Here is a 14,754-nt window from a genome sequence, read left to right on the forward strand (position 1 = left end):
CCTGATCCCCTTGCTCCCCGCCCCCCAACCCCACCCTCACCCTCACTGCCCCCACCAGCGCAGCCACTTTGGTCTTGGTGCCGGGCGCGTGCAGCCACCGGCTTGTCCAAGGTCAGGAGCCCGGCGGTGGCAAAGAACACTACTGAAAAAAGTCGGCAGGCTAGTGAAGCGGACTCCAAAAGATCCATAGCCACATGCGCCGCCCTGGCACTCGCCGTGTCCTCAAAGGAGATAAACCTGAGCGCGCAGCCAGGGCGCTGGGAGACCTTGGGGAAGCTGTGAGGTTTCGGCTGCATGCATACGGCCGAGTTTGCTCGACACTTCAAGTCCCCAGGCCTGGTGAACTACACTGGGGGCTGCCACTGCTGCACGGTTAAATTTGAGCCTCGCCCCTGCAAACCTGTGAGTTCTGGTTTGCAGCTGCAGGCTGTGCAGGAAGAAGCAGCACAGATACTCCCTCCTCCCAGTCTCACGCTTCATGCTCCTCCTGGGCGCTGAGAACATCATTATTTACCTATCCCGCACCCACCCGGCGCTGCACAGCTTCTGCAGCAGGTGCAGGGTGCAGAGTTTCCACGCGTCCATCTCTGACCCGGGGATTTACAGCGTCGCCTCACACTGCCTGGACGAGGGGAAACTTTCCTGAAGGTAAAGCTCACGGACACGTGGAGGCCCCCTTGCTCTCGTACTATTCCATGCTCAGCTTTAAGCAATTCAGCAAATTTACCATTTAAGTGTTGTATGTTTATGGCTCTAGAGACATCTCCAGGTAAGCAGATCTCCATCGTGACTCTGAATCTGTCTTTCGCGGTGGTGGTTTGCTCTGCAACCTCGGCTCACCAATGGTTTTTTTTTAAGTTGATTCAGTTTGTCCAGCTTCTTCTTCTTATAAGAAAGGGGGTGAGGATTTCCAACCTCTTTACACGAAGGAGCTAGAACCAGAAGTCCTCACTTGTGGTCATTTTTGCAATATGCTACAATCATTATAAGGCTATAATTTAGAAACATCATGGTAAATTTCAGAGAAACAGAAAAGATGAAAGTTGTCTCAGGGAGCCTGAGCAGCAGGAGTGGGGAGGGTATGTGTGTGTAAGAGAATTTAGAATCAAATGATTTCTGATTTCATTAAAGGCTAGTGTTACTATTTAACTTTTAAGAGCATGCATGTGCGCTATTTTCAGAAAATTAAAGAATAGGTGATGCATTTTATGTAGAAATAATCTGTATGTGGAAAATACATAGAAATAATAAGCATAGCTTCAAGAAGATTAATAAAATCTCAGAAATACATACACTTTCCTAAAACAGTTATTACCTCCTACTTGTTGATGTTAATTGTTACTTTGTAAATTACCACATGTTTTACTCTTGATCCCAGCAGGCTTGCACATTAATTGACTTGAGTAATAACGTGAAAATTGCCCTTTGCTAAATTTGGGGTAAACAATGCAAGAGAGGGGACTGTATTCCCATTTCCCAGATGAAGAAACTCAGGGTTGAAAGATTAAGATTAATTTGGGGAAAGTCATACACTAAGTGGTGGAACTAGGACAGTCACCCAAGTCCCTCTGTAATCAGCATCTATGTTACTTACGGTGTATCTCTCTCCCTTTCCTAGAATGCACTTTTGAATAGCCACACCTTTATCAGAAAATGGTGTTATTCTTCCACTAGGCTTGGGAACCAAAATTACTGTTGAACGCACAAGGAAAATTGAATACAATCATCCCATTCTTTTAAAGAATCACAAATTCCTAAAACAATAAAAAAAAAAAAAAAGTGATCTAGAAGCTAGAAGAAAAGATAGAAATCTTCCAAAATTATGAAGGGAGTCTAAACCCTGATTCTAAAACCTGGAAGAGATGGTATACCACCCACCATCTCACAGAGAAAAATATGGCTCTATCTCACTTACGAACATAAATTACAGTTTTTTATCAATAAAGCTTGAGTGAATAAAATTCGACAGTTTATAGAAATCTACCACAATCTGGTAGTTTCCTAGTCATAAAAGCGTGGTGTAGTATTAGGAAATATTTGAAAATTTTATTAATCAGTAAGTCAAAGGAGAAAGATCATATGTTCATCTGAAGCACTGAACAAAGAATTCAATAAAATCAATCAAATGATAAATTTTGCGGTTTTTCTTAGTTCTTGTTTACTCTGCTGACAGAATTATGTTAAAATCCTAAACTCTTGGGACCAGGGCTCCTTAGTTGTGGCTGTCAGGCTCCTTAGTTGTGGCAGGCGGGCTCCTTAGTTGTGTCATGCAAACTCTTAGTAGTGGCATGCATGTGGGATCTAGTTCCCTGACCAGGGATTGAACCCGGGCCCCCTGTATTCAGAGCGTGGAGTATTATCCACTGTGCCACCAGGGAAGTCCCAGTAGTTTGTATCTGTTAATTCCATACTCCTAATTTATCCCTTCCCCCATCCTTTTTTCCCTTTGGTAACCGTAATTTTCTATGTCTGTGAGTCTGCTTCTGTTTTGTATATAGATTCATTTGTATTATTTTTTTAGATTCCACATATGAGTCATATCATATATTATTTGTCATTCTCTGTTTGGCTTACTCCACTAAGTATAATATTCTCTAGGTCTATCTGTGTTGCTACAAATGGCAATATTTCATTTTTTATGGCTGGAGTAATAGTCCATTGTATGTATATATACATATATATATACACATATATATATATACATACATATATATATATATATATATATATATATATATATATATATATATATATATATATATATATATATATATACCACATCTTCCTAAGCCAGTAGTCTGTTGATGGATACTTGGGTTGTTTCTCTGTCTTGGCTATTGTAAATAGTGCTGCTGTGAACATTGAGGTGCACGTATCTTTTCAATTAGAGTTTTCTGGGTTTTTTTTTTTTTTTTCCAGATATTTACCCAGGAATGGGATTGCTGGATCACATGGTAGCTCTATTTTTAGCTTTTCAAGGAATCTCCATACTATTTTCCATAGTGACTGCAATAATTTACATTCCCACCAACAGTGTATAAGGGTTCCCTTTTCTCCACACCCTCTCCAGCATTTATTATTTGTAGACTTTTTGATGATAGCCATTCTGAATGGTGTGTAGGTGATACCTCATTGTGGTTTTGATTTGCATTTCTCTGATAATTAGTTATGTTGAGCATCTTTTCATGTACTTGTTAGCTATCCATATGTCTTCTTTGGAGAAATGTCTGTTTAGGTCTTCTGCTCATTTTTTGATTGATTGGGTTGCTTGCTTTTTCAGTATTGAGTTGTATGAGCTGTCCGTATATTTTGGATATTAACCTCTTGTTGGTCACATCACTTGCAAATATTTTCTCCCATTCCATAGGTTATCATTTTGTTCTGTTGATGGTTTCCATTGCTGTGCAAAAGCTTTGAAATTTGATTAGGTCTCATTTGTTTATTTTCTGCTCTTATTTCTTTTGCCTTGGGAGACTGACATAAGAAAATATTGCTATGATTTATGGCTGAGAATGTTTGGCCTGTGTTCTGTTCTAGGAGTTTTATGGTGTCATGTCTTATATTTAGGCTTTTAAACCATTTTGAGTTCATTTTTGTATATGGTATGAGTATTTCAATTTCATTGATTTATATGTAGCTGTCCAGCTTTTCCATCACCACTTGTTGAAGAGACTGTCTTTTCTCCATTGTATATTCTTGCCTCCTTTGTCATAGATTAATTTACTGTAGGGTGTGTGGGTTTATTTCTGGGTCCTCTATTCTGTTACATTGATCTATATGTCTGTTTTTGTGCCAATACCACGCTATTTTGATTACTCTAGCTTTATAATACAGTCTGAAGTCTGGAAGGGTTAAAAGCATTTCCATTTTAAAATTGCCTATAAGGGGTGTGATTCTGAAGTATATTTCCGTCAACTCTTCTTGCCTTTTATAAGGTTTTTTCTTATATGTTAGCTTTTTTTTTTTTTTCCATTGAAGTAGAACATACAAAGAGAACAGTTCATAAATCATAAGGGGCAACAACTTGATGACATTTTACAAAGCGAACACATGCATGTAAAACCACCAAGACTAAGATATAGAACATTACTGGTGCCCAGAAACCTATAGTATGTAGTCATTACACCTGAAAGTTAACCACTCTTCTGACCTATGTCACTATATATTCATTTTGCCTGTTTTTTAAACTTTATACAAACAGAATTATCAATCATGTACATTTTCATGCTGGTTTCCTTTGTTCAATACACTGATTTTTGGATCTGTCCATATTTGTTGCATGTAGGGATATTTGATTATTTCATGGCTGTGTAGTATTCCATTATATGGATACCACACTTGTATTTATTCACTCAACTGTTGATAAACATTCACACTGTTTCCAGTTTGTGACTGTTTCTAATAATGCTACTAAGAACATCTTGTTCATGCCTTTTGGAGAACATATTTATGCATTTCTGTTTGATATATACTTTGTGCAGTAGGCAGAATTCTATGATGATACCCAGTGATGCTTAACTTTGTATGATCTCCTCCCATTGAATGTGGATGGAACCTGTGGATATAATAATAGTCAATAAGATATCACTCCCATGATTGTGTTAAATTGTATGGCGGGGGGAGGATTTTGCAGGTGTAATTCAGGTCACAGATAGTCGATCTTAGGACAGGGAGATTATTTGGGGTGGGCCAGACCTAATTGAGTGAGCACTTACAAGGGCCTTGGTCCTTGCTGAAAGATCTGAAGCATGAGAGAATATTTGGAGGGGGCCACAGGGTGAGGAGGTACAGGCAGCCTCTAGGAGATGAGTGCTGCTCCAGGCTGACAGCCAGCAATGAAATGGGGGCCTCATTCCTCCAGCAGCTGGGAACTGAATTCAACTAACAAGATGGGAGAGTTTGGAAGGGACTCTTCCCCAGAGCCTCCAGAAAGGAACACAGCAAGTCCACCATCATCTCATCCTGTTAGACCCTAGCAGGGAAGCTGGTCACACTGGGCACAGACTTCTGACCTGCACAACTGTGAGCTAATAAATGAGGGCTGTTTTAAGTTGCTGAGTGTGGTCATTTGTTCCATATCAATAGGAAACTAATATAGGTTTTGATACCTGGATGCGCGGTGCCGCCATTGCAAACCCCTAAAAATGTGGGTGTGGCTTTGGAACTGAGTATTGGCTGAAGACTGGAAGAATTTTGATGTCAAAATACTAGAGAAAGACTAAGTTGTCTTCCTGAATTGCCTTGGACAGACTGTTAGTAGAAATCAGCTGAATTTCCAGACTGCTTTGGAATTCGGACTCCTTTCTGCCTTCTATGTCCCCCCATATTAAACCATAATGTTTATAGCTGTTATCCTATGCCAGTCCCACTATTGTGTGTAGGGGAAGATAGTTTGTCACTTTAGTATCACCAGTACACAGCTGGAGAGGGATTGTGTCCCAGGAGTTGTACTGCATGGATTATACCAAGGAACCTCATGCATGCTTGATTTAGATGATTGAGATGATAAGATTTTGGACTTTGAGCTGATGAGATTTAGATGAGCTTTTGGAATTGAGCTGATGCTATAATACCTTGAGAAATTTGGAAACTGTGAGATGAGGTGAATGACTATTCTATGTGGGACTGGATTGCCTGGGGCCAGAGGGAAGAATTCTAAGATGACTCCTAATGACCCTTGACCTAGTATAATCTCCTCTCCTTAAGTGTGAGAAGAGCCTGGTATTATGATGCCATATTGCTCCTGTGATTATGTTACATTATATGGGAAAAGATTTTGCAGATATATCGAGGTCCCAAATCAGGACTTTCAAATAAGGAGGTACCCTGAGTGAGTCAGACCCAACCAGGTGAGACTTTAAACTGGCCTGTGCGCTTTCTAAGAGATTCAAGTGAGAGAGAGTATATGGAGAGATTGATGCTACAAGAAACTGTTAGAAATCTCTAGGAGCTAAAAGTGGAACTAAATTCTGCCAATAACTTGAATGAGCTTGGAAGTGGATTCTTCTGAAGAGCACTCAGAAAGAAACAGAGCCTGGCTGTCTTAATTAGTTTGGGCTGCTGTAACAAATGACTATAGACTGAGTAGCTTAAACAACAAAAACTTATTTCTCACAGTTCTAGAGGCTGGGAAGTCCCATATCAAGGAGCCAAAGGTTTGGTGTCTGGTGAAGGCCTGCTTCCTGGTGTGCAGATGGCCACCTTACTGTATCTTCACACACAGAGAGAGCTCTGTTCTTTTCATCCCCTTATAAGGGCACCAGTCCCATCATGGGGCTCCACTGCCATGACCCATCCAAACCTAATTACCTTCCAAAGGCTCCACCTCCAAATTCTACCACATTGGGGATTAGGGTCTTAACATGTGGATTTTAGGAGAGACACAAACATTCAGTCCATAGCACTGGCGGACTGATTTCTCAGGCTGACTTCACCCTGTGTGACAACTGAGCAGACAACCCAGCCATGCCATGCATGGACTTCTGAACCTACAAAACTGGGAGCTAATAAATGGACATTGTTTTAAGCCATTAAGTTTGTGGTAATTTGCTATGCAGGAATAGAAAGCTAATACAGATGGAGTTGCTGGGTTATAGAAAAGGCATAAATTCAGCTTTGATACTGCCAAACGGTTTTCCAAGTGGTAGTACCAATTTATACTCCCGCCAGCACTTAGAGTTCCACTTCTTTGTTTTCTCCACCTCTTGATACTTTGGCTATTCTGGCTACATTTTGGCTATTCCGGTAGATATTTTCTGATATCTCATTGTAATTTAAATTTGCATATCCCTCATGACTGAGTTTGGGCAATCTTTTGTTTATTGGTCAGTTGGATGTCCCACATTGTGACGTGCCTATTGAAATATTGCACCAATGTTCAATTGCATTGGCTTTTTTTCTTCTTGATTTTATTCTGTACGTAAGATATTTTTTGGATGTGTGTGTGGATATATATTTTTTCAATGTTTTCCTTTATTGTCAGTGCTTTTTCTGTCCTGTTTCAGATATCATCATCTACTCCAAGGTCATGAAGATATGTTTATACATTATACATGTATACATTTCTTTCTTTCTTTTATTGAAGCACAGTTGATAAAATGCTTATACATTATTTTCCAGCTTTATTTTCTGGAATTAATTTTTGTGTATGATGTAAGTTAGGAGCCAAAGTTATTTTTTCCGTAAGGATGGATATACAATTAGTCTAGTTCTACTTATTTAAAGGACTGTCCTTCCTCCCAAGCACTGCATTGGTACCTTTGTTGTAAATCAGGTGAAAATATATGTGTGTGTGTGTGTGTGTGTGTGTGTGTGTGTGTGTAGCCATATTTGTGTGCATCTCTTTGTGGACTCTTTTCTTTGTTCCATTGGTCTATTCTTTTACACAAATCACACTATCTTTTGTTTTGTTTTGTTTTGTTTAACATCTTTATTGGAGTATAATTGCTTTACAATGGTGTGTTAGTTTCTGCTTTATAACAAAGTGAATCAGTTATACACATACATATATCCCCATATCTCTTCCCTCTTGCATCTCCCTCCCTCCCACCCTCCTTATCCCACCCCTCTAGGTGGTCACAAAGGGCCGAGCTGATCTCCCTGTGCTGTGCGGCTGCTTCCCACTAGCTATCTATTTTACATTTGGTAGTGTATATATGTCCATGCCACTCTCTTACTTTGTCCCAGCTTACCCTTCCCCCTCCCCGTGTCCTCAAGTCCATTCTCTAGTAGGTCTGCGTCTTTATTCCCATCGTGCCCCTAGGTTCTTCATGACCATTTTTTTTTTTTTTTAATCACACTATCTTAATGATTATGGCTTTATAGGTGCCCTTGCAATGTAGCTTTGAAAGTCCTTCAAATTTCTTCTTCTGGATGGCTTTGGCTGTTCTTGGATCTTTGATATTCACATATATTTTAGAATCAGTTGGCTAATTTCCATTTACAAAAAATCAGCTGGGATTTCAACTGAAGTTAGATTGAATCCATAAATCATTTTGATGAGAAATCTCTCTTTGATTTAATTTTCATAATGTTGTCTTCTAATCAATGAACATGATGTATCTCCAATTTATCTAGGTCTTCTTTAATATCTCTCAGAAATGTTATATAGATTTCTGGGCAGAGGTCTTGTGAATATCTTTTATTAGATTTGTTCCTAGGTATTTGATGTTTCTGATTTATAGTGAATGGCATTAAAATTTTTTTCTTTATAAATAAAGAATATAGAAATGCAACTCAATTTTGTAATATTGACCTTATATCCAGCAATCGTGCTAAACTCATTTATTAATTCTAATATTTGATATATACATTCTTTAAGTTATTTTATGTAAACAATCTGTTATGTCTCTTCTATTTTTTAAAAGCTGAGAAACCATTCCCCAAAGACCCCAAAGCTACTTACATTTATATCTCGTTAACCACAACTGGGAAATATACATTCACAAACCAGTCACTGGAGTAGTAATGAGGTTATTATGACCTGGTTAGTCAAACACACTGCCCTTTATATATCAAATACATTGCATTATGATTATGATGCCACAACTTTTCCTTATTTTAACCAAATATATAAATATTTACATATTAATACTTAGATTAGAAGGTTGAGAATCAGTAAATATATGATGATGGATTTTTTGTGGAATATTCCTCCATGTAAATGAGTTGAAATTATAATTCTTAAGTTATATAATTTCTTAAGCAATGACTAGTATGTTTCATATGTGAAAAACATTTGTAGCTTGTTGAAGAAGAATAAATTTTTAAAATGAAAAAAAAATTAGTTCATTTCAAAAAAATACCCTTTTGCTATTTATTAAAGCACAAAATTATCACAGAAAATTTAATACATACACATATCAAACTTGTAGCAATAGTGATCAGTCACTGGTAGGATTGATCATGATGTAAATTTTGTCTTAAACTTTTTTGAATAATTTAAATGCTCTACTGCAGGGTTTGTCAAACTGGACACTGTTGGCATTTTGGGTCAGATAATTCTATGTTGTCAGAGGCTCTCCTGTACATTGAAGGGACTGAGGGCATCCCTAGCCTCTGCATACTAAATGCCAGTAGCACCTCTCCCTCCCCAATTGTGATGGTCTCCAGACATTTCCAAATCCCCACACCTGGGGGGCAAAATGCCCCCCCTCCCTGTTGCATTATAGTGAATGAAATTCTAATATATGTAGAAAGCTAGGTAGATGTAAAAATAAATATACAGATGTAAACATAGATCAGTAGATAGAATACATCATGTGTTTTTTGTGTAAATATCATAGCCCACAGCATTAAAATTTTTTTTAAAAATCCTATAAATGCTGCATAGGTTTATTTTATGGACATCCAGTATCCTATTGGAAATAGGATTTCAGGTTATTTAAAATAAATGACACTATAATAATCACCTTTGAGCACATAACATTGTGAGTATATATGAGTATTTCTTTAGAGTTAATGCCTAGAAGAGAAATTGTAGTGTCAAATGGACATTTCATCGGCAAGATGCTATGAATTTATAACCCCATCCAGTAGTATATAAGATAGCCTGTTTTTTTTTTTGTTTTGTTTTTACAACAGCTTAAAATCTAAACAAACATTATAAATTGTTTTAAAAATGCAAATAGCTCTATTTTTTCTGAGTACAAGAGGAATGTATGCTCATTGAAAACATTCAGAAGATAAAGTATGAGAGAACAAAACTCACCCTTCCAGATTCTTTTTCTATGAGCACAAACATACATAAACACTATCTCTTAAACAGGCGCACTGGGAAAGAAAAAGGAGAGGGCACTGAAGACACACCAATAGAGTTAAACAGAGGGACTTCCTTAGCATAAAGTTTGAGATCTTAGAGAAGAGCAAATCAGTAAGTGGGGAAAAACTATATACATCTCTATATCTATATAGATAGCTCCTTTAAAGAAAGCAGGGATGGGGGCATTTTAGTTATTACTGAGTCAAGGATCATGACTAAGACCCAGAGATTCTAGAAAGGAGGAGGAGGAAAAGAAAGATCTCAGAGAGTAAACTGAAATGACTCTTAAGAGGAAAACTGGTGAAAGTTGACGTATAGAATTAAGAGAATGGCCATGAGATAAGTTGGGGTTCATAACCCTAAATCACTAGGACAACTACAGAGCGCATAGTGGCTAATATGGTCAGAACGGATCACTGATTCCCACTGTGACCCCAATATTCAAGCCTTCCCTATTCCAGGAAGTGACACCATCTACCCAGATACTCTGGCCAAATGATTGTTGTCCTTCCCTTATGACCTCACAGCCATTCCAGTTTTCACACCTGAGGCTCCAGACATTGTGGAGCAGAGATAAGCCATTCCTGCTCTAACCTATCTGAATTCTAGCTCTGCAAAATCCATGAGCATAATGAAATGGACATTATTCCACAACACTATATTATGGAATGGTAGATGACCAGAACACAGTCTATTCATTTATTCTTCATTTAAGTCCATCCTGCATTTCGTCAGTATTTGATTTTACATATTCCATTAGCATTCAATTCCTATTCCATCCTTCATAATCTTGGATTCTGTTTTTCATTCCCAATTTCATTCCATTCTTTTATGGTACATTTAAATCTATAGTGCATATTTCATGGTCCATTTATTTCAGGCCATTGCATATTGTATTCCATACTATGGTCGTTCCTATTTTGATTTCCTTCTGTTTTCTTTAATATTTTATTTCACACTATACTACACACTATACACCATTTCATTCCTTTTCTCATATAACATTTTTCTTTTATTCTGTAGGCCATTAGATATTGCCATTTTGCATTCCATTCCATTTTCCCATTATATTCCATTCAATTTTCCAGTCCATATCCTGTTCAAGTCCATATTCCTTTTCCATTTTGTTCTAATTTCCACTACAGTCAGTGTCAATTTCATCACATTCTGCATTCCATTTCAAATCCATTTTCTACTCTCTATTATTTAACACTCCAAACACCATTCTATTCTATTTTTGTGTTGTTTCAGTCCATTTGTTCATCCATTCCACTAAATATCCCATTCCATTCCACCAAAATCGCTGTAACAGCAACTTTCAGGAGAACCACTTTCCTAAATTCTTCTCAAAGAATTACAAATGTGTATGGTCCGTATTCAGAATGTCCTTTTCTGGGAATTTACCCACAACAAGTTCACATTCGAGGATATGAACAATTTTTTTTTTTTTTTTTTTTAATGAAAGCTTCTTTCTTTCTGGCTGCATTGGGTCTTCGTTTCTGTGTGAGGGCTTTCTCCAGTTGCGGCGAGCGGGGGCCACTCTTCATCGCGGTGTACGGGCCTCTCACCGTCGCGGCCTCTCTTGTTGCGGAGCACGGGCTCCAGACGCGCAGGCTCAGCAGTTGTGGCTCACGGGCCCAGCTGCTCCACGGCATGTGGGATCCTTCCAGACCAGGGCTCGAACCCGTGACCCCTGCATTGGCAGGCGGATTCTCAACCACTGCACCACCAGGGAAGCCCCTGAACAATTTTTAGTAAAAAGGATATGTCTTACACTGATGTGTTATAGAGAGTGAAAAGTTGGAAACAACATAAATGTTGATCAATATAGCAGTTTGAAAATGTAAGCTTCCTGGACTTCCCTGGTAGCGCAGCGGTTAAGAATCCGCCTGCCAACGCAGGGGACACGGGTTCGAGCCCTGGTCCAGGAAGATCCCACATGCCGCGGAGCAACTAAGTCCGTGCGCCACAACTACTGAGCCTGTGCTCTAGAGCCCGCGAGCCACAACTACTGAGCCCATGTGCCACAACTACTGAAGCCCGCACGCCTAGAGCCTGTGCTCCGCAATGAAGAGTAGCCACCACTCACGGCAACTAGAGAAAGCCCACGCACAGCAGCGAAGACCCAACTCAGCCAAAAATAAATAAATTTATTAAAAAAAAAGAAAATGTAAGCTTCCTCCATAAAAGGAATATTTTGTAGTTACACAATGGCCTTGTGGAAATGTATTTATTGACATGGAAAGTGTGTTTTCTGGACACAATAAGCAGGTTACAAAACAATATGTATGCATGAATAATTCCATTTTTATAAAACAAAAGGACTATGAATTATTTATGAATGGCCATTCTACCAAAAAAATAATTAAACATTCCCAGTACTTGCCTGCTGGTCTGTGGGAATCTAGGTTCTAGTTTTCCTACATTTACTTTTGTTTTGGGTACTGAACATGCAGTAATAATGACTTTTATAATAATGACTAAAAATGTGTCCAAATATTGCACTTCAAGCCTGTGCACCACACCATATTTATATGAACAGAAACTAGAGAGTAGGTCAAATAAATTAATGTACGTTCATCAGTGGATTACTATGCAGCCCATACAAATGATGATGCATCTTTAAGGACAGCATCACCCTTAATCCCAGGCAACCTGTCTGTGTTCAGGGAGCAGGGCAGGGGGAAGCATCTTGCTGAAGAATTAACTGCCCCCCCCGTCCCGCATATGTGGCAGCATACTGAACATCCTGAGCCAAGACCCCCGTGTAGGACCCATCCGTTTGCTCGCTTTCAGGCCGCTCTCCAAGCAAACCTTCCTGTGGGGTCATCCAGATGCCCGGAGCAGTTCCGGGACCGTCCCCTCCAGGGCCACAGTTACGGGTCCAGTGTCCTGACTATATTCCAGGAGGGACACCTGGCTAAGGGTTGAGCCACCAGAGTGGTGCTATAAGCTAAGCTGATTCAGCGTGACTCGAATCATTTATATAGACAGCCTTGTGGCCCTCAACCCCTCTTTCGAGACGCATACACTCCTAGGGTAAGGATGGGGAATTCCCAGCATTGACCCGGCGGCGTGCTGAGCAGGGCAGGGTGGAGCAAACTCCTGACGTGTGGAGCACACCCTCCTGTTTGGCGCTAGGTGGAGCCAAGTTGGCCCCCTCCCCGGGTGACGAAGGTCACGTGACATCCAGCCCACCAATCAGAAGCGAAGACTCCACAGGGCCCGCCCATCCTCCCTCTTGGCGCCCGGGGCTCCACTGAGGTAGCGTCGGCAGCCGCGTTCTCCTGTCTCTGAGGGAGAACCTGGCCTTGTGGCCGCGCAGTCGTGCTGTGGGAAGGAGCAGAAGCCACAGCAAGGTGAGATGCCTGCAGGGCCGAAGAACGAGGTCGCCTCTGCCCCTGGCGACACCCGTGGGACTGAAAACCCCAATCCCGGTGCCTTGGTCCCCACAGTCTCGAGCAACCCATCTCCGTCAGGTGGCGGCGCCCCACGCGGTGGCACAGCAGGTTCCTCATCCTGCAAGATGGCTGCTGCCGGCGCCATTTCGCTCACCGGGGAGGACCCGGGGCCTCCCTCCGTGGACGGTGTGCAGGAAGGGGGGCGCCCCGACCTCCATGGCGGCGGGAGTCCCCACGCAGAGCTGAGCTGTGTGGTGCCCAGGATGGGCCAAGGCGTCCAGACGGTGCCTGTGCTCAGTGGGGCCGCCGTCTGGCAAGCCGCCAGGGGCGCTGGCCAGCGTCCGACCCAGACCACGGGCCCAGGGAATGGACGTGGGAGGAAGCGGCCCAGCCGCGAGGAGGCTTCCCGGTCTCTGAAGCTTCCACGGCGCTGTCTGTTTTCCGGAGCTGCAGTGTCCCCGTGGTCAGCGTCTTCGCCGCCATCTTCTCCAAGGTCTGAGCCCAGCAGCTGCGGCCATTTTCAGGTTTCTCTGTGGAACCGCGCATCACAGCCGGGTCCTGTCCTCCAAAGCCAGGCTAAAGCACCAGGCCCTGCTCTCCGCAGTCAAGCAGTCAGAGCAGGCCCAGCCCTCTGCCGCCGCGCCACCCAGTCTGGCCCTGCTGTCCGCAGCCGTGTATCGGTGCAACGCCCTGCTCGCCGCGGGCGCACCACCCCGTCGGCTCCCGTTCTCCGCAGTCAGACAGCCAGGCTAGCTCTCCGTAGCCAGGCATCCGGGTCCAGCGCTGCTAATCGTAGCCGTGCAGCTGAGCAGAGCCCTGCTCGCCACCACCACCGTGCACCCGAACCAGGCGCAGCTCGTTGCCATCTATCCGGGCCGGGCGCTGCTCTCCAGCGCCAAGCATCAGCGCCAGGCCCTGTTCAACGCCGCTGCTGTACACCCGAGCCAGGCCCCGCTTTTCGCCGCCGCCGTGCTTCTGCTCCAGGTCCTGCTCATCGCCGCCGCCGTGCTTCCGCGCCTGGCGCTGCCATCACCAACCACTCCAGCCCGCCAGGCCGGGCTCATCGCCGCCGCTGTGCTTCCGCACCAGGCCCCGCTTCCCGCCGCCGTGCATCTGGGCCAGGCCCTGCCATCGACAGCCACTCCAGCCCGCCAGGTCCTGCTCATCGCCGCCGCCATGCTTCCGCGCCAGGCCCCGCTTCCCGCCGCCGTGCATCTGGGCCAGGCCCTGCCATCGACAGCCACTCCAGCCCGCCAGGCCCTGCTCTTCGCCGCCGCCGTCCTTCTGCTCCAGGCCCTGCTCATCGCCGCCGCCGTGCTTCCGCGCCAGGCCTCGCTTCCCGCCGCCGTGCATCTGAGCCAGGTGCTGCCGTCGACAACCACTCCAGCCCGCCAGGTCCTGCTCATCGCCGCCGCCATGCTTCCGCGCCAGGCCCCGCTTCCCGCCGCCGTGCATCTGGGCCAGGCCCTGCCATCGACAGCCACTCCAGCCCGCCAGGCCCTGCTCTTCGCCGCCGCCGTGCTTCTGCTCCAGGCCCTGCTCATCGCCGCCGCCGTGCTTCCGCGCCAGGCCTCGCTTCCCGCCGCCGTGCAT

This window comes from Eschrichtius robustus, chromosome X (assembly GCF_028021215.1).
Source record: "Eschrichtius robustus isolate mEscRob2 chromosome X, mEscRob2.pri, whole genome shotgun sequence".
Lineage (NCBI taxonomy): Eukaryota > Metazoa > Chordata > Mammalia > Artiodactyla > Eschrichtiidae > Eschrichtius > Eschrichtius robustus.